The following is a 17,061-nucleotide window of genomic DNA, read 5'->3' on the forward strand; positions in this document are numbered from 1 at the left end:
CGCAAGACTACCAGTACTCCTTGCTCTATCACAAAATTATCTCAAAGTACCTTATAAATTATGTAACAAGAACCAAATTTGTTACTGAAATAAAGCATCTAATTTAATTAGATACTTAGATACCTATTTACTGTGAAAAATTGGAAAGAAAGTTTATGATATTGCTGTAAGTTTTACTGGAGTCAAGAGCAATAATTATATACACTGCCTGGCCAAGAAAGTGAAGCACTCTGAAGACTGATCAGATGTTAATGTAACAGAGCATGCGCACACACACACACACACACACACACACACACAAAACGGGTAGAATGGCCATAAGGGTGCATTACTGTTTTTTATGTTTTGTGTTGTTACCAGGTCTGGTACAATATAAAAAAGGCATGAACAGATTAGGACATTAAGTGGTCACTGTGAAGGAGACAGAGAAGCTGCATAATCATCTGAGAAGCGTTATCAGCACCTGCAGAGGCCTCATATTGACTTTCCATTTGGGCAGATTTTCTAATTATGCAATATCCAAATTAAATTTTTGGAAACAGCTACAAATCACACATTTTTTGTTGTATTGACTGGTTTCACTCTTCAGATTAACAAGAGCATCATCAGAATATACACTGTAAAAGATAAAAATTGAGGCAATACAGGAAACTTACACTGACATCACATGAAGTACATATTCTCCTTCCAGTATGGTGATTTATGTTTAAAGTTGGCTGACAGGCCTAAAGATTAATGTGGCTCTACTATAGTACTTAAACTTGTGTTTAAAGTGTGTTTAAAGTACAGCAGTAAATGATGACATAGATATGACAGCACGAGAGGAACATACAAATAAATCTGTAAAAATCAAAATATCTTTCAAAATACATTAAAAAAAACATTTTTAAAATATCCATTCAAAAATGCACTCAAAACTACTGTTTTAAAGATATTTCTAGTAGGATGATATGGCAGGTAATATATGTTTCCAGAATGAGATTTTCACTCTGCAGCGGAGTGTGCGCTGATATGAAACTTCCTGGCAGATTAAAACTGTATGCCGGACTGAGACTCGAACTCAGGATCTTTGCCTTTCGTGAGCAAGTGCTCTACCAAGCTCTACCAACTGGGCTACCCAAGCACGACTCACGCCCTGTCCTCAAAGCTTTATTTCTGCCAGTACCTCATCTCCTAACTTCCAAACTGTATATTAAATCATATACACACATCAAAAAAAGCTTTGCATCACCCCGGTTACCAGAACTCCTGAAGACAAATATTGTCTGTGGATATTGTAATATTGTATCACAGACACAGTCCCTTTGACTGTTCAGAGCTCCACTAAAAGTGCCCTAAGATGTAAACAACCATGCATGAGCAGCACCTATTAGATGGAGGGGACTGACAGCCAATCAGTTCCAGTGATTCCACCACGAAGGAGGTACACGGCTCATGTTGTCTATACTTCAACCATGCCTAGACAGTTAATACTGCAGTTTGATCATGTCTGCATTGTAAATTTGTGCCAGGAAGGCTCTCAAGAAAGGAAGTGTCCAGGCATCTCAGTGTGAACCAAAGCGATGTTGTTCGGACATGGAGGAGATACAGAAACTGTTGATGACATGCTTCAATCAGGCCGTCCAAGGGCTACTACTGCAGTGGATGACCGCTACCTATAGACTATGGCTCAGAGGAACTCTGTCAGCAATGCCACGATGTTGAATAATGATTTTTGTGCAACCGCAGGATGTCATGACTCGACTCAAACTGTGCCCAATAGGCTGCACGGACTGCAACTTCCCTCCCGACGTCCGTGGCAAGATCCAGCTGTGCAACCACGACACCATGCAGCATTGTACAGTTGGGCCCCTACAACAGGCCGAATAGATCACATCAGTGTATCAAGCGTTCATGACTAAGACATCATGAGTGAACTGCTTAATCTTCTTCAACTCTTGCAATCATACTCTTAATACATAGTACATGGAACAGAAAATACATTGGATTAATTAATCATCATCATCATTTAAGACTGATTATACCTTTCAGCATTCAGTCTGGAGCATAGCCCCCCTTATAAAATTCCTCCATGAGCCCCTATTCAGTGCTAACATTGGTGCCACTTCTGATGTTAAACCTATTACTTCAAAATCATTCTTAACCGAATCCAGGTACCTTCTCCTTGGCCTGCCCCGACTCCTCCTACCCTCTACTGCTGAATCCATGAGTCTCTTGGGTAACCTTGCTTCTCCCATGCGTGTAAGATGACCCCACCATCTAAGCCTGTTCGCCCTGACTGCTACATCTAAAGAGTTCATTCCCAGTTTTTCTTTGATTTCCTCATTGTGGACACCCCCCTGCCATTGTTCCCATCTACTAGTACCTGCAATCATCCTAGCTACTTTCCTATCCGTAACCTCAACCTTGTTGATAAGGTAACCTGAATCCACCGAGCTTTCGCTTCCATACAACAAAGTTGGTCGGAAGATTGCACGGTGCACAGATAACTTAGTCTTGGTACTGACTTCCTTCTTGCAGAAGAGAGTAGATCGTAGCTGAGCGCTCACTGCATCAGCTTTGCTACACCTCGCTCCCAGTTCTTTCACTATGTTGCTATCCTGTGAGAATATGCATCCTAAGTACTTGAAACCGTCCACCTGTTCTAACTCTGTTCCTCCTATTTGGCACTCAATCCATTTATATTTCTTTCCCACTGCCATTACTTTCGTTTTGGAGATGCTAATCTTCATACCATAGCCCTTACATTTCTGATCTAGCTCTGAAATATTACTTTGCAAACTTTCAATCGAATCTGCCATCACAACTAAGTCATCCGCATATGCGAGACTGCTTATTTTGTGTTCACATATCTTAATCTCACCCAGCCAGTACATTGTTTTCAACATATGATCCATAAATAATATGAACAACAGTGGAGACAGGTTGCAGCCTTGTCTTACCCCTGAAACTACTCTGAACCATGAACTCAATTTACCGTCAACTCTAACTGCTGCCTGATTATCCGTGTAAAGACCTTTAATTGCTTGCAAAAGTTAGCCTCCTATTCCATAATCTCATAGAACAGACAATAACTTCCTCCTAGGAACCCAGTCATATGTCTTTTCCTAGATCTATAAAGCACAGATACAATTCCCTGTTCCACTCATAACACTTCTCCATTATTTGCCGTAAGCTAAAGATCTGGTCCTGACCACCTCTAAGAGGCCTAAACCCACACTGATTTTCATCCAATTGGTCCTCAACTAATACTCGCACTTTCCTTTCAACAATACCTGAGAAGATTTTACCCACAACGCTGATTAAAGAGATACCTCTGTAGTTGTTAAAATCTTTTCTGTTTCTATGTTTAAAGATTGGTGTGATTACTGCTTTTGTCCAGTCTGATGGAACCTGTCCCGACTCCTAGGCAATTTCAGTTATCCTGTGTAGCCATTTAAGACCTGACATTCCACTGTATTTGATGAGTTCTGACTTAATTTCATCCACTACAGCTGCTTTATTGCACTGCAATCTATTGACCATTTTCTCCACTTCCTCAAATGTGATCCTATTTCCATCATCATTCCTATCCCATTCTACCACGAAATCTGAAACATTACTGATCGCATTTTCACCTACATTGAGCAACTCTTCAAAATATTCCCTCCATCTGCCCAAGGTATCCACATGATTCACCAGCAGTTTTCCTGACCTGTCCAAAATACTTGTCATTTCCTTCTTACCTCCCTTTCGAAGACTGCTAATTACATTCCAGAATGGTTTTCCAGCAGCTTGACCCATAGTCTCCAACCTGTTTTCAAAGTCTTCCCAAGATTTCTTCTTGGATGCTGCAATTATCTGTTTGGCTTTGTTTCTTTCTTCAACATAACTTTCTCTGTCTACTTGAGTTCTAGTATGTAGCCATTTCTGATACACCTTCTTTTTCCCTTTACAGGCTGCCTTGACTGTGTCATTCCACCAAGCTGTTTGCTTCATCCTACTTTAACACAATACTGTTCCAAGACATTCTTTAGCCACTTCTAGTACTTGTAATGGTACTTTCACTACCGCGCCTCTGCCAATACAAAGATATAATTTACGATCGCGCACGCAGAAGAGCGCTGCACCAGCAACCGATTTTTATAAATAATTTTGTTCGTCTTTTTACTTTTTGCGTACGTTTTTGTTTTTAACAACTAATTGATGACACTCTCTCTCTTGTCTTCATACGAAACACGTGTATTTTTCAGCGATGTGTTGGATGTGCTTTTGGGTGGAAATTAAAATTATATTACAAAGCGAGGTTGTTTCAATAGTGATTCGTGGTGGTTATCGCCAAATTTGTAAATTAATCATGACAGTGACAACTTGTAGTTTTCAACAGACGGAGAAAAGTGAAAGACGGCTCGTCCTACAACAGAAATTAGGAGGACAGCCATGAAGACTATATTGTAATTAATCCTGCGTATCTAACAAGATTATAAGGTAAATTTCAATTAGTTTCTGATGCTATTTCCGTACAGTCGCTTTTTGTAGTGTTGCCGACCCGGTCTGCCATGCATGGTCAAATTACAGCACGATCTCAATCAATAATACGAAGTCCGCCTTATCCGTAACTGAAACCATCAAAATTCAAAACCCAATCAGATTTTCTATTTTATATTTTTCACGGCAGAACCCTGAGAAAAAGGAAACACTACAATTGGCGTCCTGGTGACAGGACTTACAATCTCCGGATTTGATACAGGTGCAATTATTATAAATGTTGGACAGTTGATCTCATTTTAACCACTTTATAGCAACAGAAAATGAATTTGGACTAAGTCTCATTCATTACTATTGTAATGTTACGTGCATGAAATTTACAACAATATTGTTTCCCCTGTTATTAATTCGTGTTAATTTTCATTTTCATGCTGAGGAAATTAATTTGGTAAAAAAAAATAAAAAAAATAAAAAAAGGATAATGTTCCATAAAATAATTTGCACGGGCGCGAAAGAAAAATTTTGGATTGAAAACTATATTTGACGCTACATTTGCAACATAAGACTGAAATAAAAAAAAAAAAAATGGTGAGTACAGAAATTTACATTTTTTCGTTTCAAGCAGCCAACTGTACTTCCTTTATTCCGATCCATTTATTTCACAATTATTTTCTCAAATTGTAGTTAAAATTGATTTACTATTATTGCAAATGATAAGTGAAGAGCATATTCACAGTCATTTATTTGTGAGAGGGAAATTTCAGTACCAGTTTAATAATAATTCAATTTCTAATTAAAAATCATATCGAAATATTCATTTCCATAAGAGAAATTTCAGATTTCAACATATCATATTTTAAATTATTTTTTTTTTTTGCCATTGGAAAATTTTATTTGCAATTAATTACGAAAACCACAAGATGGACGCTAGACGCATAGAAATTGTTTCCACGGACGAGCTTAGTGAAAGTGACACATTGCAAAACATATCCGACAGTCAAATGAATATTGAACTTAATTGTGAGGATGTTCAAGACATAATTTTACCGGATCGATTAAGACAACAACCCCTATATTTAAACAGATATACAGGCGAATGGAGAGTGAGTACTACGTGACAAAACGCGACATTGACAACGTCAACTTCAGAACCAGACATAAATCAGACACGAAAAAATGACGAAACTAAGACACAGGACTCTGACATGCTCAACCAGATTCTGAAGTTACTTGGTGACCAAAACAGAAAAGTTGACAAAAGATTTGACGCTTTAGAAGAGAAAAATGACAATTTAAAACGTGACATTGGGAAATTTGACACTAAATTCGATGAACTGACACGGGACATAAAACAAAATTTTGAAAAACAATCGAGACAAGTTGCCGACTTGACAGAAACCACCAGTAGTCTTGAAAGGAAATTTACTGACTTATCAGACAAGGTTACTAGACAGGAAAAGGTATTTGTGGAATTCAGTGACGAGACAAAAACTGACTTACAACGATGTAATGAGAAATTGTTAACAGTAGTTTTTTGAACAACAGAAAACCAGTACCCAAGTTGACGAATTACGACAGTCACACAATTCCGTAAAAACAAACCAAGAACACTTAGACCTGACGATTACAGACCTTTCAGACAGATTAAATGATGTAACATTGGAGCAGAAATCCTTACAGGAAAAGTTAGAAAAACTTGAAGACAGAGCAGATGTAGCATCTTTGAAGAATGACACAACTCTAGCAGAGAAACTTGTGCATGAATGCAAATTATGTGATGATTATTTAGATGAGAAGTTTGAGACAATGACACAGATCATTTTGGATAAGACAAAGGAACAAGTAAAGGGAGAAACAGATAATATTCAAAAAGAGGTACGTAAACTTAAAGAAAATGTAATACCAAGTTTGTCAGTGATACCAAAACCCATAACAGGCAACCAAAACACAAATGAGAATCCGAATAATGCTAGACCCAGCACACAGCCGAAAATAGAATTACCAATGAGTAATACAAATCCCAATGAACCATTTTCAATGCTACCACAAGATCAAAATTGCTATCAGACATCACCACATACTATGCACAGTTTGACACAACATGCAGGACCCATAATACCATCGGGAGTAGCTGATGAAACATTAGTACGACATGGATACTTTCGGACATTTTCATGTGATGAGAAAGACAAAGTGCATCTGATTGTTTTCATCCGCTCTTTTGATGGTATTTTCCCGAGACATTGGTTAGAAGCCGATAAAATTCGATATGTTACAAATTTGTTACGTGGAAGAGCAGCTAAGTGGGGAGCAGCAATGAAAAGACGATGTTTAACATTTGAACAAGCATTTCTTGAGGGATTCTGGTCAATCACATAACAGCAAAGTTTAAAACAAGAAGTGTACAATCCAGAAATTTACAACCCAAAGAAAGAGACTTTACGTCAATACTTTGAACGCTACCTAGACAAAACATTATATTGGACAAAACCAGCAGATTTACCAGACGTAATTAGAACACTTAAAAGCCACTTACCATTTCCTTATCGTGATAAATTAATAGGAGTGTCCGAGGACAACACAAAGAATTTTTTCAGTTATGTTGATGAGATAGATGTTGTTTACAGAGATGAGATCAGGAATTTCAATCAATTGTATCCGATCCATCCAAGCAATTCGCGTACGCACAACAGAAATGACAGAGGCTATTGGAATCTGCCTCCGACACCACCACAAAACACTCAAAGAAACAATACGCACTACACTGGGACAAATCCATTCAATATTAGGAGAAACAACTCGCAGCATTGGCAAGGAAACAGTAATTATTACTATAATGGTTATCCGAACAGTAATTACAATCAGAACAATAACAGTTATATTCAAAATAACAACAACAGAAGATGGAACCGAAATCATAGAGATCAAAGAAGAGAGGATAACAGGTACCATCCAGGATATTTTCAGAGAAACGACGTACAACAACATCCAAACATGTATTGCAGGAATAACAGTAATGACAATACCAGTTACAGTCATGGATGAAATAATGTATGGGGAAATCACAATGGACCACCGCCACGACACATGCAATACAGCAACCCTCAATTCCTACCTAACGGAACTCCCAATGCGACGCGAGTTAATGTCAACAACCAAACAGCTGATACTTGGGTGACGCGCGGCAGAAATGTACATATTATTGAGTTGGGCAATGAACCCAACCCGCAGCAACAACCGAATCTACCAGAAAACGAATGACGACCGAGCTAAGCGCTCGAGTTACGGTCGATAGGGAGCAGAGCGCAACGGAACCGACGATTTGTTTTTTCCGATATGATGACAGTAAGAAAACAGAAAAAGAATTATATCAGGATGTAGATTTTAATAGTACCAGTAAAACAAAGAAGATTATTCAGGCTGTAACACGAGTTACGATTGGTAGTTATGAAGTGGAAGTAATGTTAGATACAGGAGCAGCAGCAAGTGTCATTTCAATGTCCTTATATAATGAACTCAAACAAATAATGAACATACAAACATTGCAAGTACAGAATTGTCACATTATAAGTGCCACCGGTAACAAATCGAAGAATGTGAAATTTCAAGTGCTAATTAACTTCACATTTTCAAATATACCACTCAATTACAATTTTCTGGTAGTAGACAAATTAGTTATGCATTGTATATTAGGAATTGACTTTTTGAATGAATATCAAGCAATCATAGATTTAGGAAAAGGGAAATGTCATTTAACCGTGAACCAACAACAACTGACAATAGGGTTAACACAGGGTACAAACTTAAACAGTAAACAAGGTAAGTTTGAACAGTTACATTTTGTGTATCCACCAGCAACAAACATATGTGATTTAACTTTTAATGAAGCTGTAGCTCAGGAATTATACCTAATGATTTATATGAAAAATGCACAGAATCTGAATATCTGACAAAGTAACAACAACTTGAATTACTTGAAGTTTTGCAGCAATTTGCTGAGGTATTTGTGCAGAAACCTCGAATTATTAGAGGCTATACTTACGAGATGGATGTTAAACCACACAAAACATACTGTAGAACATATTATAATATTCCTTGGTCAAAGAAACCCGCAGTTTTGAAAGAGATTGAAAAAATGCAAGCTTGGGGTATCATTGAAAAGGTCACATTCACCATATTGCAGTCCGATCGTAGCAGTTAATAAAGAGGATGGTAGTGTAAGGTTAGTGCTGGACGCACAAGAAATTAACAAAGTTATAAGCCCAATCAACACACGACCTATAAATTTGGAAGAACAACTTTTAAAATTTCATAATGTACAGTATTTAACCAATATCGACCTCCGCTCATCGTTTTGGCAGGTGAACCTCCATAAAAACAGTCGTAAATACACTGCATTTCTATGTGAGGGACGTAGTTATCAATTTTGTGTTCTACCCTTTGGTCTACGAGTGAGTGCTGGAGTATTTATTGAAGCCTTAGATGCTGTTCTTGGACCACAATTGTTATCGCAAATCACAGTTTATGTTGACGACATTGTCATTGCCACCACTACTTGGGAAGAACTTGCTAATCTTTTGAAGCAACTTCTGACTAAATTTTCTGACGCAGGTGTCACTATCAATTTATCAAAGACGAAATTAGGGAGGAGAGAAATCAAATTCCTTGGTCACATCATATCAACTGAAGGCATTTATCCAGACTCAAGAAAAATTGATGCAATAAAGAATTTTCCATCCCCACAGAATGGTAAACAACTCAAAGCCTTTCTTGGTCTATCTTCATTCTTTAGGAAATTTGTACCCTACCACCTTCTTAACAGTCCACATCTTCTATCTTTACTCAAAAGAAATAATATTTGGAAATGGACAGAGTTCTGTCAGACAGATTTTGAAGCGATTAAGAATGCTTTAGTTAATGCACCGTTGTTATGTCATCCTGACATGACGTCAGACTTTTGCCTAGTAACAGATGCAAGTTCCTATGGGCTCGGAGCGTTTTTATTCCAAATTCATGTAGAAAATGAACAAACAGTCATCAAACCTATAAGTTTTGCTAGTCGCACGCTCACTGAATGCGAAAAGTCATATTCAGTGACCGAGTGCGAAACACTTGCCATAGTATGGCTACTTTCTATGGGGAAAACGTACTAAGCTTTATACTGATCATCAAGCTCTTTCTTTCCTGTTATCATGCAAGTTATTACATTCATGTCTTGCACGCTGGTGTGCATCACTACAAGAATATGATTTTGATATTATATGTATAGAAGGAGAATCCAACATTATAGCCGATGCTCTATCTCGTTTGCCGGAAGGCCTACAAGAATTTTCAGATGTGACAGAACAAACATCAGATTTCAAAATTTTACTCATGTATGACGGTACATTTGCACCTTACTACAAAAACATGTGCAGGAAGTTAGCCATATTGCAGTACAATGATCCCAGGTGGATCCAAATAAAGAATAAATTACGTGCAGGAACAGACCCACATCTTGAAAAATATTACACATTACACAAAGAAGTATTATTTCACCGACGAAACCCTGAATCACAGCATTGGTGTGTTTGCTTACCTGAAGCTCATGTCGATGATTTTATTTTATTTACACACAGAACTTGGGGACACTATGGTGTAACCAAATGTACAGATAAGATTATACAATATTGCTATTTTCCAAATTTAAGGCGAAGCGTATTGAGTAATATTAGGAAATGCATCATATGTCAGAAAGCCAAATATTCTAATTGCACAAGCACAAATGAATTGCACCCAATCATACCTAAGAGGCCATTACAGCTAACTTCTTTAGATATTGCAGGACCCTATCCACAAGCACGTGGAGGAATGAAATACATCCCTGCTGTGTTAGATGTTTTCACAAAGTATTTAAAATTATATGCTTTACGTTCAGTTTCTACCACTGCTATTACCAGACGTCTATTAACAGATTATTTTGTAAGAATAGAAAAACCTGAAGTTATGATCACGGATAATGCAGCATATTTTACCAGTTTAAAATGGAAGACTTTTATTGAAGAACAGAATGTTAAACATATTTTAATTTCAAGATTTCACGCGGCTGGAAACCCAGTAGAAAGAACATTTCGGGAATTTGGACAGTTTATGAGAACACACACACCAGAGAAGCACACAAAATGGGTAGAATACCTGGCACCATTTGAACAAATAGTGAACAATTTAACTCACATTTCTACTGGATACACACCAACTGAATTAATTATGGATAAAACAGAAAGAAATGAATGGACAGACCCTCCACCTAAATTTACAGCAACAACAAATCATGTTAGTTTAGAAGAAAAGGTAAGACAAGCTTACACAACATTATGTGACAAAGCTAAGGAAAAAAAGCAGAAATATGGCAGAGGTGTCAGGAAAGCACAAACATTTCAAGTTGATGAGTTAGTTTTACTAAGAACACATCCTAAACCCACAAAACTGAAACATTTAAACAGAAAATGGCAGATCTTATATTCTGGACCATACCGAATTGCAAATATTCCACACCCTGGCTGTTATTCATTAGAATATCCATTAACACATAAACCCAGAGGTCTACATCCACACAGACATTTGAAAAAATACATACAATAAAATGTTAGCTAACGAGAAGAAGATAATTAATATGATATACAGTTATGATGAGCCTACATTTAAGTTATACAGATACTTACAATCTAATGAATGCAGGTAAGTCTAGAAAGCAATGTGAACCATCCAATAGCTAATTAGATATTTGGTTATAAGAGGAGTTGCTATTGAGGCATACACACATTAGAGGAGGCAGAGAACTGAACAGAATTATTTTCTTTAGGAGGCATGTGATAATAGTAATGTTGATATGAGTGATGTGAGTGACTGAATGAGATGAGTGAATGTAATTTTAGTTTAATAAGAGGATAAATAGTAAAATGGAGAGAGGTAAATGGAATATAAGATGAGAAAAGGGTATTATTATTGTTGAAGTAAAAAAGTAAATGATGATGAATAAGAGGAATATATATATATATATATATATATATATATATATATATATATATATATATATATATATATATATATATATATATATATATAATACTGAGGAATAAGTATGTTATTTCGTGAAGAATGAATAATGGATAGGTGAGAATGTTATGAGTAATTGAGAATATGTTGAGAGGAGAGAAACGAGATTTGAGCGATATATCACATGTACTCATGGAATACAGAACGAAAGTAGTAGAAAGAATTTTATTTATTGAAAGATTGGTATGCCTGAGATAATAACATATGTGATGTCTTATATATTCTTATAACTGCAGGTGAAAGTATAGATTTATGTGGAAAGAATTATTTACAGCAGCCACTGTTGGAAATATACCAAAAGATTTAAATCTATAACACTTTAACACTAAACTAATGGGAACTGGTAATGAAATTTTTGGAGTTATGTAGGCTTGACACTTCAGATTGGAAGAATTATTTAAGAGCACATATTTAGCAGTCATCTAATGACATAATTAAAGCTCATCTACTGTACTGAACTAATGCACCATTAAATAGAAAGGAGTATACAAAACATCAGTCCTCTGTTGTGGCTCATACTCTCATCCCTCCCTTAGAAAAATTTATACATGATGATGAAATATTTGACATTATATAATTCATGATTATCTGACAGTATGGAGAGACATACACACACATTTATTTATGAATAGAACTTTACAGGTACCACAAGGTAAATACAGAATGGATATACAGCATGGGACACAGCGGCAATTATCTAAGAAGATTTATTTATTTATTAAGTAAAACATTTATTTATATTGCTTGATACTCATGAAAGGAAGGAGATGAACTACACAAACTTTATATATATATATATATATATACACTTACCATACTGATGTACATACATGTATGATCCTAACATATTCAGAGGGGCACCGCTCTTAGAAACGGTAATAGAGGGGTACCACTCTTAGAAACAGCAATAGTGGGGACACCTCACTTAGAAACGGTATTAGGTATGGGAACTTTTACATTATATTAAGTTAACATGTATTATATTTATCATATTTTATTTTGTGTAGTCCACTGTAGGAGATGACTTTACTAGTACTTATGAAGTAGTTAGCAACCATCCCATGAACCTATCCTCCTACAGAGGGCTGTCTTGAAACTTGAAATATGTGTAAATTTTATTTCAGGAGGCAAGATGAATTTTAAATTGAATATTCTAGCGAGTTGCCACAATTATCTTCAAACGTTGCAAGCGTAACGAGAAGAAAAAAATGGAAAAAAAAGAAATGAAAGAAAAAAGAATGAGATAACAAATAAAATGTATATTTCAATCTGAATGTAATGTAATTCACATGTCAGCACAATGATATTGAATGTAACGTAAAAATTTACTATATTTATCATTTAATTCTGTATATGTACTATATGACAATGTAACTGTCTCATGTAATGATTAATTGTAAATATTTGTATATTTATGTACTTACTAGATCAAGAAATGTATTTTAAGGAGATGTTGATGAACAGCAAAGGACTTGTGAATATAGCACATGATTCATATAAATGGAACTGGAAATGCAAAGAAGAAACCAACGTGATGGAACACTGGTCAAGAAATATTTACGTAGTGCCAATATGTCTTGAAGTGTATGGTGTAGTGGAAGCCGGCAGGTCTTCAGGTTGGTGTAAAAGACAAGCTCATCACCTGTCGTAGGCAGTGAGGTGTTTCCTGTGCCCTCATTGACCATTTATACCCCAGTAGACGCCACCAAAATTCGACTGCTGGAGATTACAATTTCGTGTTGACACATTGCACAAACTTTGGATTTTCTTCAAGTCACACGCAAGAGATCCAGGCAGTACACACACACACACTCAGAATCCGATACTACGTTTAAAGACATTGGAGCAATATAATATAAACATTTATTGTTCGAATTAAATCCATTGTAAACACGAATCATGTGAACTGAATTCAAACGCTGTGCTAAGCAGCGATAATACGCTGCAATTCAAAGACATTCATGTTACGACTCCTAAAGATACACACCGAAAAGACTGTATATAAAGACTGATAAGCAAAGAGCATTGTGATCAGAAATATTTTTTGTAATATGTAAATTTCTTATTTTCTCATATATATGTGTATCTATGTAAATTTTCTATACTGCCACGCTCGCTTGCGGAGCGTGTCAGTAGAGGAGGCATTGTAATGGTACTTTGACTACCGCGCCTCCGCCAATACAAAGATATAATGTACGATCGCGCACCCACAAGAGCGCTGCACCAGCGACCGATTTTTATAAATAATTTTGTTCGTCTCTTTACTTTTTGCGTAGGTTTTTGTTTTTAACAACTAATTGATGACACTCTCTCTCTTGTCTTCATACGAAACACGTGTATTTTTCGGCGATGTGTTGAATGTACTTTTGGGTGGAAATTAAAATTATATTACAAAGCGAGGTTGTTTCAATAGTGATTCGTGGTGGTTATCGCCAAATTTGTAAATTGATCATGACAGTGACAACTTGAAGAAGTTTTCAACAAACGGAGAAAAGTGAAAGACGGGTCGTCCTACAAGAGAAATTAGGAGGACAGCCATGAAGACTATATTGTAATTAATACTGCGTATTTAACAAGATTATAAGGTAAATTTCAATTAGTTTCTGATGCTATTTCCGTACAGTCGCTTTTTGGTAGTGTTGCCGACCCGGTCTGCCATGCACGGTCAAATTACAGCACGATCTCAATCAATAATACGAAGTCCGCCTTATCCGTAACTGAAACCACCAAAATTCAAAACCCAAACAGATTTTCTATTTTATATTTTCACGGCAGAACCCCGAAGGAAAAGGAAACACTACAAGTCCTGTGGTGGCGCGGATGGCGAGCGCGGGCGCGTACAGCACTATGCCCATGTAGAGCACCATCTGCAGCGAGAAGGTAATGCTGGCGCACAACCGGGCCGCCACGCCGAAGCGCATCTCCAGGTACTGCAAAAGCCGTGCACCGGCCACGGCTGTCAATATGCTCGTGCTCATACGCACACCACAGCCGACAAAGGCATACGCGGTCAAAATCACAAAATGGAGCCACGCATTAACATGAAGTTGTGCTTCAAATTAGGGAATGAAGCGACCGAAATTCATCGAATACCAATGCAGGGCTGCAGTATCGAAGCAGGGAGTAAAATGTACAGTCGTAAACAAAGCGAGCGAGACCCCTCGCCTTTTCGTTATGCTGCTACGCACAGCTTTAAAGTCTGCTACACAGCTTAACAGGCAAGGTGACGAAGTGCTACCAACTTACTATGCACAGGCGTGAAATTGAAAAACTATCCGAAATTTCTCAGACTGTTTTCAATCATGTGTAAGACTATATTAATACTGAAACTTCCTGGCAGATTAAAACTGTGTGCCCGACCTTTGCCTCTCACCGGCAAGTGCTCTACTATCTGAGCTACCGAAGCACGACTCACGCCCGGTACTCACAGTTTTACTTCTGCCAGTATCACGTCTCCTACCTTCCAAACTTGGCAGAAGTAAAGCTGTGAGTACCGGGCGTGAGTCGTGCTTCGGTAGCTGAGATGGTAGAGCACTTCCCCACGAAAGGCAAAGATCCGGAGTTCGAGTCTCGGTCGGGCACACAGTTTTAATCTGCCAGGAAGTTTCATATCAGCGCACACTCCACTGCATAGTGAAAATCTCATTCTGGAAACATCCCCCAGGCTGTGGCTAAGCCGTGTCTCCACAATATACTTTCTTTCAGGAGTGCTAGTTCTGCAAGGTTTGCAGGAGAGCTATTGTAAAGTTTGGAAGGTAGGAGACGAGGTACTGACAGAAGTAAGGCTGTGAGTAGCGAGCGTGAGTCGTGCTTCGGTTGCTCAGATGGTAGAGCACTTGCCGGCGAAAGGCAAAGGTCCCGAGTTCGAGTCTCGGTTGGGCACACAGTTTTAATTTGCCAGGAAGTTTCATATCAGCGCACACTCCACTGCAGAGTGAAAATCTCATTCTATATTAATACTGATTAGTGTGTTAACCACAACACCTAAATATAAGATAGAAAAGAAAGAATAAACGCTAGGTAGGTCTCTAGAAGAGCGTAGCGTTCCAAAGGATTGGGAAAGGGCACAGCTCATTCCCGTCTTCAAGAAGGGACGTCGAACAGATGTGCACAACTATAGACCTATATCTCTAACGTCGATCAGTTGTAGAATTTTGGAACACGTATTATGTTCGAGTATAATGACTTTTCTGGAGACTAGAAATCTACTCTGTAGGAATCAGCATGGGTTTCGAAAAGACGATGGTGTGAAACCCAGCTCGCGCTATTCGTCCACGAGACTCAGAGGGCCATAGACACGGGTTCCCAGGTAGATGCCGTGTTTCTTGACTTCCGCAAGGCGTTCGATACAGTTCCCCCACAGTCGTTTAACGAACAAAGTAAGAGCATATGGACCATCAGACCAATTGTGTGATGGGATTGAAGAGTTCCTAGATAACAGAATGCAGCATGTCATTCTCAATGGAGAGAAGTCTTCCGAAGTAAGAGTGATTTCTGGTGTGCCGCAGGGGAGTGTCGTAGGACCGTTGCTATTCACAATATACATGAATGACCTTGTGGATGACATCGGAAGTTCACTGAGGATTTTTGCAGATGATGCTGTGGTCTATCGAGCTGTTGTAACAATGGAAAATTGTACTGAAATGCAGGAGGATCTGCAGCGAATTGACGCATGGTGCAGCGAATGGCAACTGAATCTCAATGTAGACAAGTGTAATGTGCTGCGAATGTATAGAAAGATAGATCCCTTATCATTTAGCTACAAAATAGCAGATCGGCAACTGGAAGCAGTTAATTCCATAAATTATCTGGGAGTACGCATTAGGTGTGATTTATAATGGAATGATCATATAACGTTAATCGTTGGTAAAGCATATGCCAGACTGAGATTCATTGGAAGAATCCTAACGAAATGCAATCCGAAAACAAAGGAAGTAGGTTACAGTACGCTTGTTCGCCCACTGCTTGAGTACTGCTCAGCAGTGTGGGATCCGTACCAGATAGGGTCGATAGAAGAGAGAGAGAAGACCCAACGGAGAGCAGCGCACTTCGTTACAGGATCATTTAGTAATCGCGAAAGCGTTACGGAGATGATAGATAAACTCCAGTGGAAGACTCTCCAGGAGAGACGCTCAGTAGCTCGGTACGGGCTTTTGTTAAAGTTTCGAGAACATACCTTCACCGAAGAGTCAAGCAGTATATTGCTCCCTCCTACGTATATCTCGTGAAGAGACCATGAGGATAAAATCAGAGAGATTAGAGCCCACACAGAAGCATACCGACAATCCTTCTTTCCACGAACAATACTAGAATGGAATAGAAGGGAGAACCGGTAGAGGTACTCAAGGTACCCTCCACCACACACACTCGGGTTGTTTGCGGAGTATGGATGTAGATGTAGATGAATTAGCATGAATTGTACTAATGAAAATGAATTTCAGCTTATAGAGATAACATAACTGTTTTAGTAAGACTAAGTACCCCAGATAGTTACGAATT

At 38.0% G+C, this 17,061-nt stretch overlaps 1 protein-coding gene across 12 annotated transcripts in view; it reads right to left on the minus strand.

The window, feature by feature from the left end:
- The window catches only part of LOC126213498 (putative sodium-dependent multivitamin transporter), a 1,462,669-nt gene that overhangs the window by 951,966 nt on the left and 493,642 nt on the right, over positions 1 to 17,061 (minus strand). The gene's annotated exons all lie outside the window — the stretch shown is intronic.

This window comes from Schistocerca nitens, chromosome 11 (genome assembly GCF_023898315.1).
Source record: "Schistocerca nitens isolate TAMUIC-IGC-003100 chromosome 11, iqSchNite1.1, whole genome shotgun sequence".
Lineage (NCBI taxonomy): Eukaryota > Metazoa > Arthropoda > Insecta > Orthoptera > Acrididae > Schistocerca > Schistocerca nitens.